The sequence below is a fragment of the Ambystoma mexicanum genome, chromosome 2q (assembly GCF_040938575.1).
Source record: "Ambystoma mexicanum isolate Mex_15411 chromosome 2q, UKY_AmexF1_1, whole genome shotgun sequence".
Taxonomy (NCBI): domain Eukaryota; kingdom Metazoa; phylum Chordata; class Amphibia; order Caudata; family Ambystomatidae; genus Ambystoma; species Ambystoma mexicanum.
Genome location: NC_090924.1, coordinates 1,208,385,641 through 1,208,401,389, shown reverse-complemented (window position 1 = coordinate 1,208,401,389; position 15,749 = coordinate 1,208,385,641).

Below are 15,749 nucleotides of genomic sequence, written 5' to 3'. Positions count from 1 at the left end.
TTTCGATTGAATCTTAACCTCTGGCATCACTCTGGGCAACCCTCAAGACCATCGTTCTTCGCCTGCCAAGCCATTACAAAAGGGGAAAGACCATATGCAAATCAGGCCTGGACCCACCCCAAAGGGGTAGTCCAGCCCAAATTGCTAGGTCACATCCCTTCTGCACAAGACCACAAGCATCCCCAGACATGTTTCAGCCTTGTTGGGCGTCATCAGTGAGGAGTAGCTTGGGTCTCTAGGCCCAGCAGGCACGGGACCCATGTCTGGGCCTAGCCGTCCCACTCGGGGTGACAATAGCAAAACAAAAGAGGTGATGGCTGGAAGGTTTCGATTGAATCTTAACCTCTGGCATCCCTCTGCAGACCTCACCTATGCTAACATTGTAAAAAGCATTCGAACTGGTCTGCTTGCAAAAGATGAAAAATCCATCTTAAATACTAATCCATGAGGTATATGGGTGAAACATATCATCATATCATCTCATATCATAATCAAGGGAAATGCATATGCACATACATCAGGAACACAAAATCAGAGTTTCCATACATTTCTGGAATTTAAGGCAGTCCAGCTCAAGTAAAAGAGGAGCAGGAAAGCTATAGAGTAGAAGCAGTCAAAGATAGAGCCATGCCTTCCACTTTTTCTTTCAAAAGGGGTTTGACAATCCCAGTACAGGAGTAATAGCACTGGAGGTCTCTATCAGGTGAGTATTTAGGTAAACAACATGGGAAATATTGTAGTCCTTGTAATTTGCAGGAGTCAATGTACACATTTTAGGGATGCAGCAATACAATCCCTGGACTTTAGGCCAAGGTTAAGTCTTGCAGCCCTATTAAAGATTAGCTGAAGGTGGTATAGACAGCAAAGGGGGAGGTTAAGGAAGAGGCTGTTGCAGTAGTTTAGCCTACACAGGACCAGGGAGTTACGTACGTTCAGCTTCTGGGGGAAGGTGAGGAATGGTACAATGCCTGTAAGGAGGGCAAGCTGAAGGGATGGGCTTTTTTTACAAGCGCCAAAATGTAAGTAGTAAAGGAGAGAAAGGACCTAAAGATGAACCCAAGGTTTTTGACCTCACAGGATGGTGAGAGAAGAGGACCCAAAGACAGTGGCAATATGATAGGAGAAAATCAGGGCACAGGTATCACAATAAGAAAGATCTCCCTCTTACTGGTTTTGAGACAGAGATGGTGAGCTGCACACAATGTCTCGATGGCCATCAAACAATCATAGATAAAACATGAAGATACCAAATTAGTTCAGGGAAGTTTAAGGAAAGCTGTGTGGTATTAACATAACACTGGAAATGAGAAAAAAAGAGAGACATGAGCTGAACCAGACGGACGGAATAGATATGGAAGAGCCACAATTAAGGATACATCCCTGTGGTACTCTGCAGGTACACAGTGAGGTGGCACTCTACAAACAGCCCATTTGCAGCTGGGGAGGGTGGTTAGTGAGGAAAACAAATAAGCCAGTCGAGTGCCCCTTCCATGATGCTAAATGTGTCATATAACTGTTTCCTGAGCATACAGTGGTTCACCGTGTGAAAGACAAAGCAGACATCAAGGAGCATTATCCTCAATTGTACTACAATAATAAATACCATGTACACTTTAATTATATAATTCCACCATGTTACAAATACTGTATACTTCACCTGCAGTACCTATAATTACTATACACATATTAACATACTATGGCCCTCATTATAACTCTGGCAGTAGCCGTGCAGTTAAAAACGGCACGGCACCCGCCGGAGTTGCATTTTTTCCTGCACCCATGAATGGGCAAGAAATGGGTCATGCTGAGTTAGGCGGACCCGGTAATTGCCCATTCATTTTCGGGTGCCGGAAACAAGGGCCTCCTCACCCCCATTCTGCCCCATAAGGCTGAATGGGGATGGGGATGTCGGATGCACCGGCACAACTCTGCATGTGCCGGTGCATCCGACATGCTCTGCTCGTGGGTGCCGTTACACCCACCAGGAAAAACCTGGCGGGTGACACAGTTCCCGTGAGCAGAGCTTGTAGTATGGCAGTCCGGGAAGTACGGTACCACCATGCTTACCGGTGCCGTACTTCCCAGATCGCCATGCTCGTAATGAGGGCCTATTTGTTGCCAGTAAGACATCAGGTGAGCCAGAGGGATGAAATAGATATGCAACAGCCAGAATCATAGGATAAACCCCTGGGGTACGATGCAGGTACACACTGAGATGGTGGAGTACACACAGCCCAATTGCAGCTGGTAAGGGCAGTTAGTTAGGAAAACAAATCGGCCAGCCCAGTGTCAGGTCCATTATGCTGACCTTTTAACCATTTAATGAGGATACCATTGTTGACCGGGTGAAAGGCGGAGGAGACATCAAGGAACACTGCCCTTCATTGTATACAATCATAAATAGCATATACTCTTTAATTATATCGCTCCACCACATTACAAATACTGTATACTCTACCTACATTACCTATAATTATTAAACACATATTACTATACTATGTGTTGCCAGTGGCCACAACCACCACAATATAATTGAACCTTATAACAAGTACGTACAATAAATTTTTAAATAACAAATCTTGCCCTGAACCCCCTGCAATTGAAATGATGTCCGTGGACACCAATATTTACCACAGTCTCAGCAACATCTGCAAACTATTTTTCCACCTATAAAAACAGCTCCATATCATATTTATTCCACTTCCCTACCCTGTCCGTGTCCTCTTTCAGCCATCAAATAACCCCAAATGGGTTTTCCAAACTGTGTGTTCACAGTGCTGTCCACGGTCTACCGTGGCACATGCATCTGCTTTTCTATCTATGGGGCAGCCATATCATCTTTATTCCACCCTCACCCATTCCAGCCCCTCTTTCGACCACCAAATATCCCCCCATGTGTTTTCCAAATTTTTCCCCTCAGGGCTATCTGAGCACACTGCCCGCTGTCCGCGGATCCATCATGACATGTTAGTTGTTCCTGTCAGCAACTAAGACATATTCCTTTAACAGCACCTCTATGCCCCTGGGCTGTGTGAGCGCTTTATGAATGAAAATAAATAAATAAATGACAATGGTTTAAAAAAACATGACGCACCTCATGCTTTTCAACATCCAATCAGCAGGCACGTCCGAGGTCCACAGACATCACGCCGGACCCTGATTGGTCCAGGGGGCTATCCAATGGCCGAATAGAGAAATGAGTCTGTGGACCGGACCAAGCTATCACTAATTTGTATTTACCTACTTTTTGGCCATTTTAAAAAAAGTTTCTGGACGGACCTATACCAAATTTACAAAAGCATGCTTTCGGTACCAAGCCGCCGCTCCTGGCGCAAATTTGGTGACAATCCGTCCAGTGTTTTTGGCTGTAGGTGTGAGCACATTTTTATTCCATTGCATCTATAAGGATTTCCACAAATGTTGGCACGCCCCTATAACTTTGCCCCCTGCTTTCACAAAATCGGGTCATACACTTTTTTGCCAAAGTCTGGTGAGGATTCGTACATGGGGGCTGAAGTTATAAACTGCCCAAAAAGTACCCTTCCTATAGGTTGAGCAACTTAATCATAACTACAGGTATCGGCCGCATAGTTATGGTTAAGTTGCTCAACCCATAGGAAGAGCACTTTTTGGGCGGCTTATAACTTTGCGCCCCCCTGAACAAATGGTCTCCAAACTTTGCAAAAAAAGTAAATGGCCTGATTATGTCAATTATTTGGATGGAAAATCGGGCCACTGGTCACAACTATTGTATTAATATGTGTATAATAATTATAGGTACTGTAGGGGGAGTAGAATGTATGTTGTATTTACGATTGTAGTACAATTTAGGATAGTGATTATGGATTATGTATGTGTTTACAGCTGGTACGGTTACTTAGTTGTATAAAGTAGTAAAGCTGGAATCGCTGATTCATTTTCTGTGAAAAAACAACAGTATCATTTGTTAAGCAGGATAGTTGAAAAGGTTTGGTAGCATACAATTGTACATATACATTTACTTTTTCTGACCCTCATTAAGATGTAATTTGTTTCGTACAACATTAGTGTGTGCTACACTGTTGTTGTATTGACCTGAAATAATTATTGGGTCATGGGGACAAAAAATCCATAGATGGTTTCAAAAAACAAACACTACAATTATGTCATTGTAAGTGTGATAGTATGTTTGTTTGAAGTATTTTGTTATTAAGGGAATGTTTAAAGTAGTTAGATACCCACCGGTGTATTCTAAGTACATTAGACGATAGAAGAAGTTTTGTAGTAACAAGAATTGTGATTGTGTATTTCAAGTATATTGCAATGAAGGGTATTTTTTTAAGTAGTTTTATACCTGTTGCCATATTCTAAGTATCTTGACCTTTAAAAGTAGTTTTAAAGAGAAGATTTTGACTTTTCAGCTGGTGCGATAAGTTGTGAAGAACTCTATCGTGCAACATTTTTTCTAACATTCATTTGTTGGTTTGCTTTATAGTGTTTATGTTAAGCCTGGTACATATAGTGTTATGTTCCTTAGTAGGTTTTCTTTTCTTTCTATGTATGTTTTTACTTTTGCTGCCTGATTCATGGAATTATTTGCACTGAAAATGCAGATTTGACGCCTTTCTACCCAAAAATCCCCATGCTTTAAATAGGGAAAATAATTCCAGGAATCAGGCAGCTAGTTTTTGCAAGAAGGGCTTCACCTTTTCAGTCGTGGCTACTTTTGTTTTCTTGATTGAGGTTACTTGCTCTTTTGTTTTAATGTTTTCTATTAATTGTTTTAGCGGTGGATAAGTATATGTCATGCATTTATTTTTATCTGCTCTATTTTTGCTTTCTTTTCTCCAGAGTTGCATTTTAGTAGGCTTTGTGTGATTGTCTTTTGGAAAAAAAAGAAAGTTTTGGTTTGAAAGTTGTGTAATGTATATGGATTTATTTTGCATGGGTGTGTGGGTGTGATTGTAGAGATGAATAGTGTGGTGTGTGATTGTGTAGTGTGATGATAGTTGTGCTTCGAAGGTTGTAAGAGTAACAATGTGTACAGGTGTGATGGGTTTGGGTGTCATGATGCCTACCTCCAAGGAGCCAGGTCTGACCCAGCAACCCCAGAGGCAGGCATCATTTCCCCCAGGGAAGTGCCAGCGGGCCCAAGCTGGGGCCCTTTGGACACAGTCCTGGCGCCTTAGGCACCAGGCTCATGTTGGACCCCTGCCCTGGTGCCTTTGGCGCCAGGCTCATAAAGCTAGACATGTGTTCAAGTGTTTTAAGGTGCACTTACCTGATGCAGACCATGCTGCTACATCCAGGCCCTCTTGAGGCCTGCATGGAACTACTTTACCTGTGGAACTACTTTCCCCTGGGTGTGGTCGGGGAAGGATACATACCTGATCGGTGGAAGGATACATACCTGGAACTTCTTCCAAAACTATTTAAACCACGCTCGATCAGCAACTCACGCTTCGCGTTGTTCTGCTCCTCGCAGCTGGACGCTCACCGTGTCAGCTCCTGCATCTGGACTTCAGCCACGCCTGTCAGCATCCTGGGTCACCTGCTAAGAGAGAATTGGAGAGAAAGAAGACCTTACCTGCTAAAGCTGCATCACGGAGACTTCACACCGACGATCCTGAAAGGGAAGACATAATTTTAAAAGCATTTCGCTTCGATCGCTGCAGCGCTGCATTTCACTCACCTTTCCTGGCACCTCCATCTTCAGCAGCGATCATCCGGATCCGCAGCCACTTCCCAGAGCCTAGAGAGAAAAAGACAAGAACACAAGGTGAGAGAAGGAAGGGAATAGGAAAAGCTCAGTTTCCTTCTAAGACTTACCTGTTGGGTCATTCCCATTTCATTTCGGGTCCTGCCGCTTCCTGGCATTCCGGACCCCGGCCCCTATGGGGAAAAAAGACAAAGACATTGAATGATCGAATGCAAAGACATTACCTGAACGCTCATCCAGAACTTACCTGTCATTTACTGGAACTGCACGTTTCACTTCGGGTCGACGCCATATCTCCGGCATTCCGAACCCCGGCCCCTAAGGGGAAAAAGACATAAGCATTAGCGCTTGCTGCAATAAGGCAATGAACATTATTATTAAGCTTGAACTTTTGAACTTGCTACAGAACTCTTACAGCGCCTTACCAGAATAGTCAAGCTTATTTGAACTCCCATCAAACCTCAATCCAGTGAAGTAACTGGGTTTCAACGCGCCCCTGCATCAGAAGCAGGATGGAGAGCTCATCCTTCCAGACCCTAAGGTGAGACTTCACGGGGAATCGAGGAAGGGTATTGTGGAGGGTTGGAAGGGAGTGGGAGGCTTGAGCATTATTCCGTCAGTAGGTAATACTCCCTTTTCACGCACAGGGGAATATTCCTGCGAGCCAGTGAGTCCATCTTCAGAGTCCTGCGCTTCACCATAGAAGAAGCATCAGCACTCGAAGCCAGACCTGCGCCTCCGGGGAATCAGGTGAGCGTGACAGAACGCGAAGCCTACCCACAATTTCCCACCCAGGCGCTATGGAGACGTCTGAGACAGATCAGATGGCCCAGCTTTTGGGGGAATTACGGGCAGAAGTGCATTCAGCCCGCCAGGAGACTAACGCTCTCAAAAGAGAACTGATCCTATCCAAGGAAAGAACAGATGACCTGGCCAAACGGTTATTGCAGGCCCAGGCAGGGCACACTCCTTTACCTTATTCCGGAGATACTTCCACATCAATGGGTTTGAATAACCCGGTACAAATCAATCTACCTGGACACATGCCTTTGGCCACGCCTGAACGTTTTGCGGGGGATCCCAAGAAATATGCCGTCTTTATGAACCAATGTCGTTTACATTTTCTATGCAGACCCGGGGCCTTCCCTAACAAGCAGACCAAGGTAGCCTTTACACTATCTTACCTCAGTGGCAGTGCTGCCGATTGGTCTATTCCATTGGTAAATCAAGATGATCCCATTCTCCAGAATTTTCAGGGTTTCCAGGCCAGCATGGAAAGATTGTTTGCTTGACATTCTCAAGGACAGGCCCTTGATAACGAACTGCTATCCTTACAACAAGGTAATCAGGATCTTCTGTCCTACGTTGCCACCTTTAATAGACTGGTAGTGGAAACTGGATGGCCAGAAAACAAAAGGATCACATTGTTTCATTGAGGCCTGCACGGAGAGCTTAAGGATGTTCTAGCCCAGATAGTAGATCCACCCCAGGTCTGCGCAGACTACATAGACTTGGTGGTTCAACTTGATCACAGACTTCAAAATAGAAAAGCAGATTGGTTCAAGTACCGATCAAAACCAACGCTAACTCTAAGAGTACCGACGTATCCGAACCTATGCAAATCGGCGGTGTTAAAGGACCATTAACACAGAAGGAACGAGAGAGAAGGAGGCAAATGCAACTTTGCCTGTATTGCGGGACTGGAATTCGAAATTGTCCGGTTAAACCACCTAAGAAGGTGGTTGGAGCCACTGATAACGATTTATTGACACCTGATTCGGGAAACGACCTAGCCCGACAAGCGTAGGGGTCCACTTGCCGAGCTTGAAAACAAACTCTTTGACCTCGCATTTTGTCATGCCAATGGTGCTCGTGGACCCAAAACAGCCTCAGCTGTTGCATGCTATAAAAGCATACATCGACAGTGGAGCTATTGGAAATTACATAGACCGTGAATTGGCTTCCAGGATTAAGCTCCCTCTCCGCCCGAAAGTAACCCAAGATGTCATTACTACAGTAGATGGAACCAAAATAGCCTCAGGGCCTGTAACGCATTCCACTGTTGAAATGACACTGGTGGGTCAGGATGGACATCGGGAAGCAATCGTGTTTGATGTGATCAAGGCACCACAATTTCAAGTAATTCTTGGAATTCCCTGGTTAGAAACACATAATCCCAGAATTGACTGGCGAGCAAAGAAGATAAGTTTTCCTGATTGTGAACCAACTTGTTACCCAAGAAATCCAATTATGGGTCTAGCCTCAGCAACGTCCACCCCTGTACAGCTACAGTCAGAATACCAAGAATTCCAAGATGTTTTTCAGAAGGAACAGGCTAACACGTTACCTCCCCATCGGTCTTATGATTGCCAAATCGATCTGGTACCCAATGATCAACTACCTTGTAGTAGGATTTATGCTCTTACGGAACCTGAGAACCTACATTTGCGTCAGTATTTAGATCAGTACCTAGCCAATGGTTTTATTCGCCCGTCCAAGTCTCATGTCTCCTCAACTCTGTTCTTCGTGCCGAAAAAAGAGGGCGACCTTAGAACATGTATAGACTATCGCGCCCTAAATCAAATAACGATTAAGAATCGTTATCCTCTGCCCGTGATCCCTGAGCTTATCGACCAGGTGAAAGACGCTTGTGTGTACACCAAGTTAGATCTCCGAGGAGCTTATCACCTGGTGCGTATAAAAGAAGGCGACGAATGGAAGACTGCATTCCGCACCAAATTTGGGCTCTTCGAATATCAGGTGATGCCCTTCGGTTTGTGCAATGCACCTGCCACCTTTCAGGACTTTATGAATGATGTTCTTCGGGAACTTATCGACGTCTGTGTCATTGTTTATATTGACAACATCCTGGTGTACTCCTCTTCAGAATCCGATCACAGAAAACATGTTGGGGCAGTTCTTGAGAAATTGCACCAGCACAGACTATTTGCAAAGCTCGAAAAATGCATTTTTCATACCACAGAAGTGGAGTTTCTCGGATTCATCCTGACACCTCAAGGAGTCCGAATGGACTCGCGAAAGGTGGACGCCATCCTCAAATGGCCATCTCCTAGCTCGGTGAAGGGAGTTCAGAGCATGCTCGGCTTCGCCAATTTCTATCGAAGATTCATCCCGGAATTTTCCCGAACAGTCCAACCCATCACAGCTCTCCTAAAGAAAAACAAACGCTTCGAATGGACTCTTGAGGCCGAACAAGCCTTTCAGGACCTGAAAACCAAATTCACCTCTGCACCTATATTGAAGCACCCGCACCCAGATCTCCCTTACATTGAAGAAACCAACGCATCCAGTTCGGCCATGGGAGCTGTCCTGTCGCAAAGAGACCCAGAAACTAACCAACTACACCCTGTGGCCTTTTGGTCCAGGACATTTTCTCCTCCTGAAATCAACTATGCAATTACCGACAAAGAGTTACTGGCTATTAAATCTGCTTTCAAGGCTTGGCGTCACTACCTTCTCGGGGCAAGACACACCATCACCGTAATTACGGACCACAGAAATTTACAGTATTTAAAGACGCCCAAGGCTCAATCTTCACGACAACTCCGATGGGCTCTATTCTTTGCGGAATTTGATTTTGTAATTACCTATCGCCCTGGCTGCAAGAATGGTAAAGCGGACGCCCTATCCCGGATTGGCATGGAAGAACCCAATTCGAGTTTAGAACCTGTGCCAATCATACCTGAACAAAGAATCGTAGGCCTAACTTCATTGCAAACTATTGAGGACATCCAAACGCAAGTAAAACAACTTCTAGACTCTTCAGCCTTACTGGAATGGAGTCAAAAGGGTCCTCATTACACCGTTAAGGACGACTTACCCTACTTCCAGGAGCGGTTGTTCCTGCCTAGTAAAGAATTGCAAGAACTTGTTATTGCCCATCATCATGAATCATTAATGGAAGGACACCCTGGTATCGCTAAAACGGAGGAAAAAATCAAACGCCACTTCTGGTGGCCTTCTTGGAGAAAAGACATAAAGTCTTTTGTATTGTCTTGCGGAATTTGCGCCCAAAATAAGGGTCAAAAGAAAAGGCCAGCCGGCCTACTTCAACCCTTGGATATTCCACCGGCATCATGGCACACCTTATCAATGGACTTTATAACTGACCTGCCTCCTTGTGCTGGTTACAACACTATCCTTGTAATTGTGGATCTATTCTCCAATATGGCCCACTTTATCACTTTAAAAGGTTTGCCTTCAGCTTCCACCTTGGGCAAGGAATTTCTGGAGAATATAGTTTGCATACATGGTTTCCCTTCCATATTAGTCTCGGATTGTGGAAGTCAATTTATCTCCCATTTTTGGAAGAAGTGTTGCCAACTAGCACAAATAGATGTGCGGCTATCCACCAGCCACCACCCCCAGACCGACGAACAAACCGAGAGAACCAATCAGACTCTCGAGCAATATCTTCGGTGCATGTTACACCAATCAGAGTTAAATTGGAAAGACATCATTTGGATCGCAGAATATGCATACAACAATTCAGTGCATTCTGGAACCGGACAAACTCATTTTTATACTTTGTATGGTCACCATCCTCGGACCTCTGATCTAGATCCACCTCTGACCCTGGAAATGCCTGCAGTAAATCATCTGCATTCCACAATAACCCGAGCCTTCAAAGAAGCTGCAACTCATTTACAGCAAGCCAAGAAAAAGTATAAAGAAAACGCTGATTTGCACCAAAGTAAAACTCCTCCTTACCAAGTAGGAGATCAGGTATGGCTAGCAACGAAACATTTACCCCTCAAGGGCCCGCAAACCTTCAATCCCAGCTTCATAGGACCTTATCCCATCAAGGATATAATCAATCCCGTGGCCTTTAAACTGGATTTACCGTCTAACATGCATATTCATCCAGTTTTTCATGCATCACTTTTGAAGCCAGTACAACCAGGGACCCGACTGTCCAAGCCTCCAGACCCAGTTCAAATTGAAGGGGAATTAGAATTCGAAGTTAAAGACATTTTAGACTCCAAGGTGTTAAAGTCCAAACTCTTCTATCTTGTTGACTGGAAGGGATATGGACCTCAGGAGAGATCGTGGGAGACTAATAACCATGTTCACGCACCTCGAGTAATACAAAGGTTCCACCGGAGATTTCCGAACAAGCCAAAACCCCCGGAGGGAACAACCTTGGGAAGGGCCTTGAGGGGGGGGTACTGTCATGATGCCTACCTCCAAGAAGCCAGGTCCCACCCAGCAACCCCAGAGGCAGGCATCATTTCCCCCAGGGAAGTGCCAGCGGGCCCAAGCTGGGGCCCTTTGGACACAGTCCTGGCGCCTTAGGCGCCAGGCTCATGTTGGACCCCTGTCCTGGCGCCTTAGGCGCCAGGCTCATAAAGCTAGATATGTGTTCAAGTGTTTTAAGGTGCACTTACCTGATGCAGACCATGCTGCTACACCCAGGCCCTCTTGAGGCCTGAATGGAACTACTTTACCTGTGGAACTACTTTCCACTGGGTGTGGTCGGGGAAGGATACATACCTGATCGGTGGAAGGATATATACCTGGAACTTCTTCCAAAACTATTTAAACCACGCCCGATCAGCAACTCACACTTCGCGTTGTTCTGCTCCTCGCAGCTGGATGCTCACCGTGTCAGCTCCTGCATCTGGACTTCAGCCACGCCTGTCAGCATCCTGGGTCACCTGCTAAGAGAGAATTGGAGAGAAAGAAGACTTTACCTGCTAAAGCTGCATCACAGAGACTTCACACTGACGATCCTGAAAGGGAAGACATCATTTTAAAAGCATTTTGCTTCGATCGCTGCAGCGCTGCATTTCACTCACCTTTCCTGGGCACCTCCATCTTCAGCAGCGATCATCCGGATCCGCAGCCACTTCCCAGAGCCTAGAGAGAAAAAGACAAGAACACAAGGTGAGAGAAGGAAGGGAATAGGAGAAGCTCAGTTTCCTTCTAAGACTTACCTGTTGGGTCATTCCCATTTCATTTCGGGTGCTTTTGCTTCCTGGTATTCTGGACCCCGGCCCCTATGGGGAAAAAAGACATAGGCGTTAGCGCTTGCTGCAATAAGACAATGAACATTATTATTAAGCTTGAACTTTTGAACTTGCTACAGAACTCTTACAGCGCCTTACCTGAATAGTCAAGCTTATTTGAACTCCCATCAAACCTCAATCCAGTGAAGTAACTGGGTTTCAATGCGCCCCTGCATCAGAAGCAGGATGGAGAGCTCATCCTTCAAGACCCTAACGTGAGACTTCACAGGGAATCGAGGAAGGGTATTGTGGAGGGTTGGAAGGGAGTGGGAGGCTTGAGCATTATTCCGTCAGTAGGTAATACTCCCTTTTCACGCACAGGGGAATATTCCTGCGAGCCAGTGAGTCCATCTTCAGAGTCCTGCGCTTCACCATAGAAGAAGCATCAGCACTCGAAGCCAGACCTGCGCCTCCATGGGAATCAGGTGAGCGTGACATTGGGTTAGTGAGTAAGAGAGTGGTAGTGCAAATTAATAAGTAGGCACCTTGTGATGTTTTGAGGAAAACAGTGGGTGTTATACCGGGGATGTTGAGATGGGTATATAAATAATGTACATGTTATAATATTATGGGTAAGAGAGAAATACATGTTGTTGATTTGAAAGGCTAATATATAGTGACACTACATTGTTATAATAGTAGAGAGCTGAATACTGTATTAATACACTTACTTTTATGATGTGAACAGTGTTCTTTATTTGGTAGCTGTGTTTGGGAATGTTCTACTATCCTGTGATTGTAAAAGAGAGGTAGTAGGTATATATGGTAATGGTCAAGTATTTTTAGTAAGAGACATTGTTTTTGAAGGTAGGGGGAGTTGGGGAAAATAGTCAATAAAGTTGTGTTATGGATGGTGCACTAAAGTATGTTAAGTATGTTGTTAGAACAATTGGAGTATGAGCAGTGATGTTTGGGGGTTTAGGAAGTATAACATGTATTTCAACAAAAGGAAGGAATATACAACAAACTATATCAAACAATGAACATATCCCCTCAGAAAGCAATTTTAAATAACAGCCGCTAAACCAATATAGGCTACATTATGTGTTTCTCAATGGACATAAAACAGTATTGTCAAAAAATATCATTTTTAATATATTAAATTCATCAGGGGCAGAAGTAGTCCTGTGCTTCAGGTAGATTCTTCCTATTCAACCAACAACTTGCTATTTCATGGGATGTGGACGCTGTTCTTTTCCTAGAACCAACCAATCAGGGGCCGGCGGACACGTACACCGCCAAATCCTCAAACGCGTAAGTAGGATTTGTGTACGGTTGTTTGCAGATTTGGCGGTGTATGTGTCTGCCGGCCCCTGATCTTGAATTTTCATACATGGCTGACTACTAGGAGTGTATCCATTACATTGCAGAGCGAGAGGTTCACATCCGTGAAGAGGAAGAGGCCTGATTCAGATGATTAGATCATATATTTGTTGGCTTACAAGAGTCGAAGATAGGCACCTGTAGGTCTAGAGGAATTGGAAAGGGGTACTCGGGTGGCTACCACGACTGAGATTTGGTTGCTTATAGGAAAAGAACAGCGTCCACATCCCATGAAACAGCAAGTTGTTGGTTGAATAGGAAGAATCTACCTGAAGCACAGGACTACTTCTGCCCCTGATGAATGTCCGGTTACTGGGAACACAGAGGACAGAAACTTATATAAGTTGGGCTGGTACACACAATGGGAAATGAGATCAATTAAGTTGCCATTTGTTGTGTTATGCGGATCTAATTGTCGGCATAAATGTTTCGATACTGTGAGGTGGAATGTTTTTAACATGTATATGACTATGTTATGTGTATATGTTTTTTAAACAATTTTTGTATTACTTGTGCTGAATTAGAGATTAATATATTAAAAATGATATTTTTTGACAATACTATTTTATGTCCATTGATAAACACATAATGCAGCCTATATTGGTTTAGCGGCTGTTATTTAAAATTGCTTTCTGAGGGGATATGTTCATTGTTTGATATAGTTTGTTGCATATTCCTTCCTTTTGTTGAAATACATGTTATACATCCTCACTTAGTAGGAGGGATTATCACCAGAGCGTGGGGTTACCCCTGTAGAAGAGTATCTGGGGGTTTAGGAAGAACAGGGCAGAAATGGGTATAAGAAAAAGGTGCATGTGTAGGTTACTTTAGTGTTTCTGATTTTAATGAAAGAAGTGCTGTGTTTGTGGGGCAATGTATTTGTAATGTGTTGTAGTGTTTTTTAAGAATAGGCAAAGTTTTGCCTAGTAGTAATGCAATTGTGGATTGTTGTTGCAACACTGTGTGGAGTATTATAGTAGCGGTTGGAAAAGAAGAGCACTTTACATGTAAGGTGAAGTTTTGTATTTAAATACTTTGGTGGTAAACACATATGTGTGAACAGGCAGACAATAGTGGCAGTGTAAAGGGTGTAATTTGTGAGGTTGGAAAGTGTGACACGTTTATGGAATTGAAAATGCTGAGCATTTACAAATGTTTTCTTTTAGGAGCATTTTCATGAAAGTTAAAAAATGCATATGTGCATTTATAGGTGCACTGTGTGAAACTGTTTTGTGAAAGAAAGTAAAAGCAGATGGTAAAGATTTTTAGCACTGGTGGGTGTAAGTTTAATATGTTGTCAGTATATGGATACTTGTCAATCTAATCCATTCCATTCTGTAGGTGGTTATGTAGTCCTACATTTATTGCCTTGTGGCACTTGTAGTTCCACTTTTCCCATTACAAAACCTGGACAACAAGTTCCATATTGCACTGAAAAATCAAGAATGAATAAGCACATACGGATTGGAATGGGTTACTTTAGCAAGTATGCATGTAATGCCAACATATTATACTTCCATATACCAAGTGCCACTTAAAAACATTGTAGAAATCTTTTGCATCTGCTTTTTCTTTCTTGTAGGAAACAGTTACAGACAGTGCTGCTATATACGGACATATGCATTTATTTACTTTCCTGAAAATGGTCCTAAAAAGAAAATTTTTTAAACACACAGCAATTTTTATTTATCATTCAGTATAAATGTCACACTTTCGAATATTCGATTCCAGTCCAGTTCTTTTCTTTGCATTGTGGGACTTGTAGTCTGAGTTGCATAATGGGAGAAGTGGAATTACAAGTCATAGAATGCAAAGAAAAAAATGGTGGAAGTATAAGTCATAGGGCCTCATTCCGACCCAGGCGGTAAGTTACCGCCTGGGTCGTACCTTTACCACCATGGCGTAAACTATGTTTATGCCATGGTGGTTGGTGGACTTACCGCCCCATTCCGAGGTTGGCGGGGCGGTAAGTCCCCAATCCCCATTTACCCTTCCCCATTCCCATTTTTGCCCCATAGGGCATAATGGGAGTGGGGAAGGCGTTAATTACGCCACCGTAAATTACGGTGGCGTAATTAACAACAAGGTCCCTTAGCGCCATGGATTTTAACACCTGCTAAAAGCAGGTGTTAAATCCTCCATGGCGCTAAGGGACCTCGGAATCAGGCGGTAAGGGTCGGCGCTGTTTACGCTGCCGTAAACCCCTTACCGCCTGGGTCGGAATGAGGCCCATAGAATGCAAAGAAAAAAATGAAGACTTGATAAACTCCTACAGATTGGAATGGGTCATGTTGGCAGGTATGTATGTACTGCCTACATATTAAACTTGCACACAGCTAGTGCCACTTAAAATGTTTTACACATGTTTTGCTTCTGCTTTTTCCTTCTGTTAGAAAAAAGCTACACACAGTGCTGCGATAAATGCACATATGAATGCTCCTAAAAAGAAACATATTTAAATGCACAGCATTGCATATATTGCTGACTGACGTGAGAAGGTGCTGAATGCTGCAATGCATTGATTTTGCTGAAGTGGTAAACAAAGAGAATATGCTTATTGATAGGCTTATTACAGGGTAAGTAGCTGGAAGCCTCTATATATATATATATATATATATATATATATATATATATATTACATGGCCACGGTAGTGGCCATGTAGTTATGGTTAAGTTGCTGTTTCCATAGGGAAGAGCAC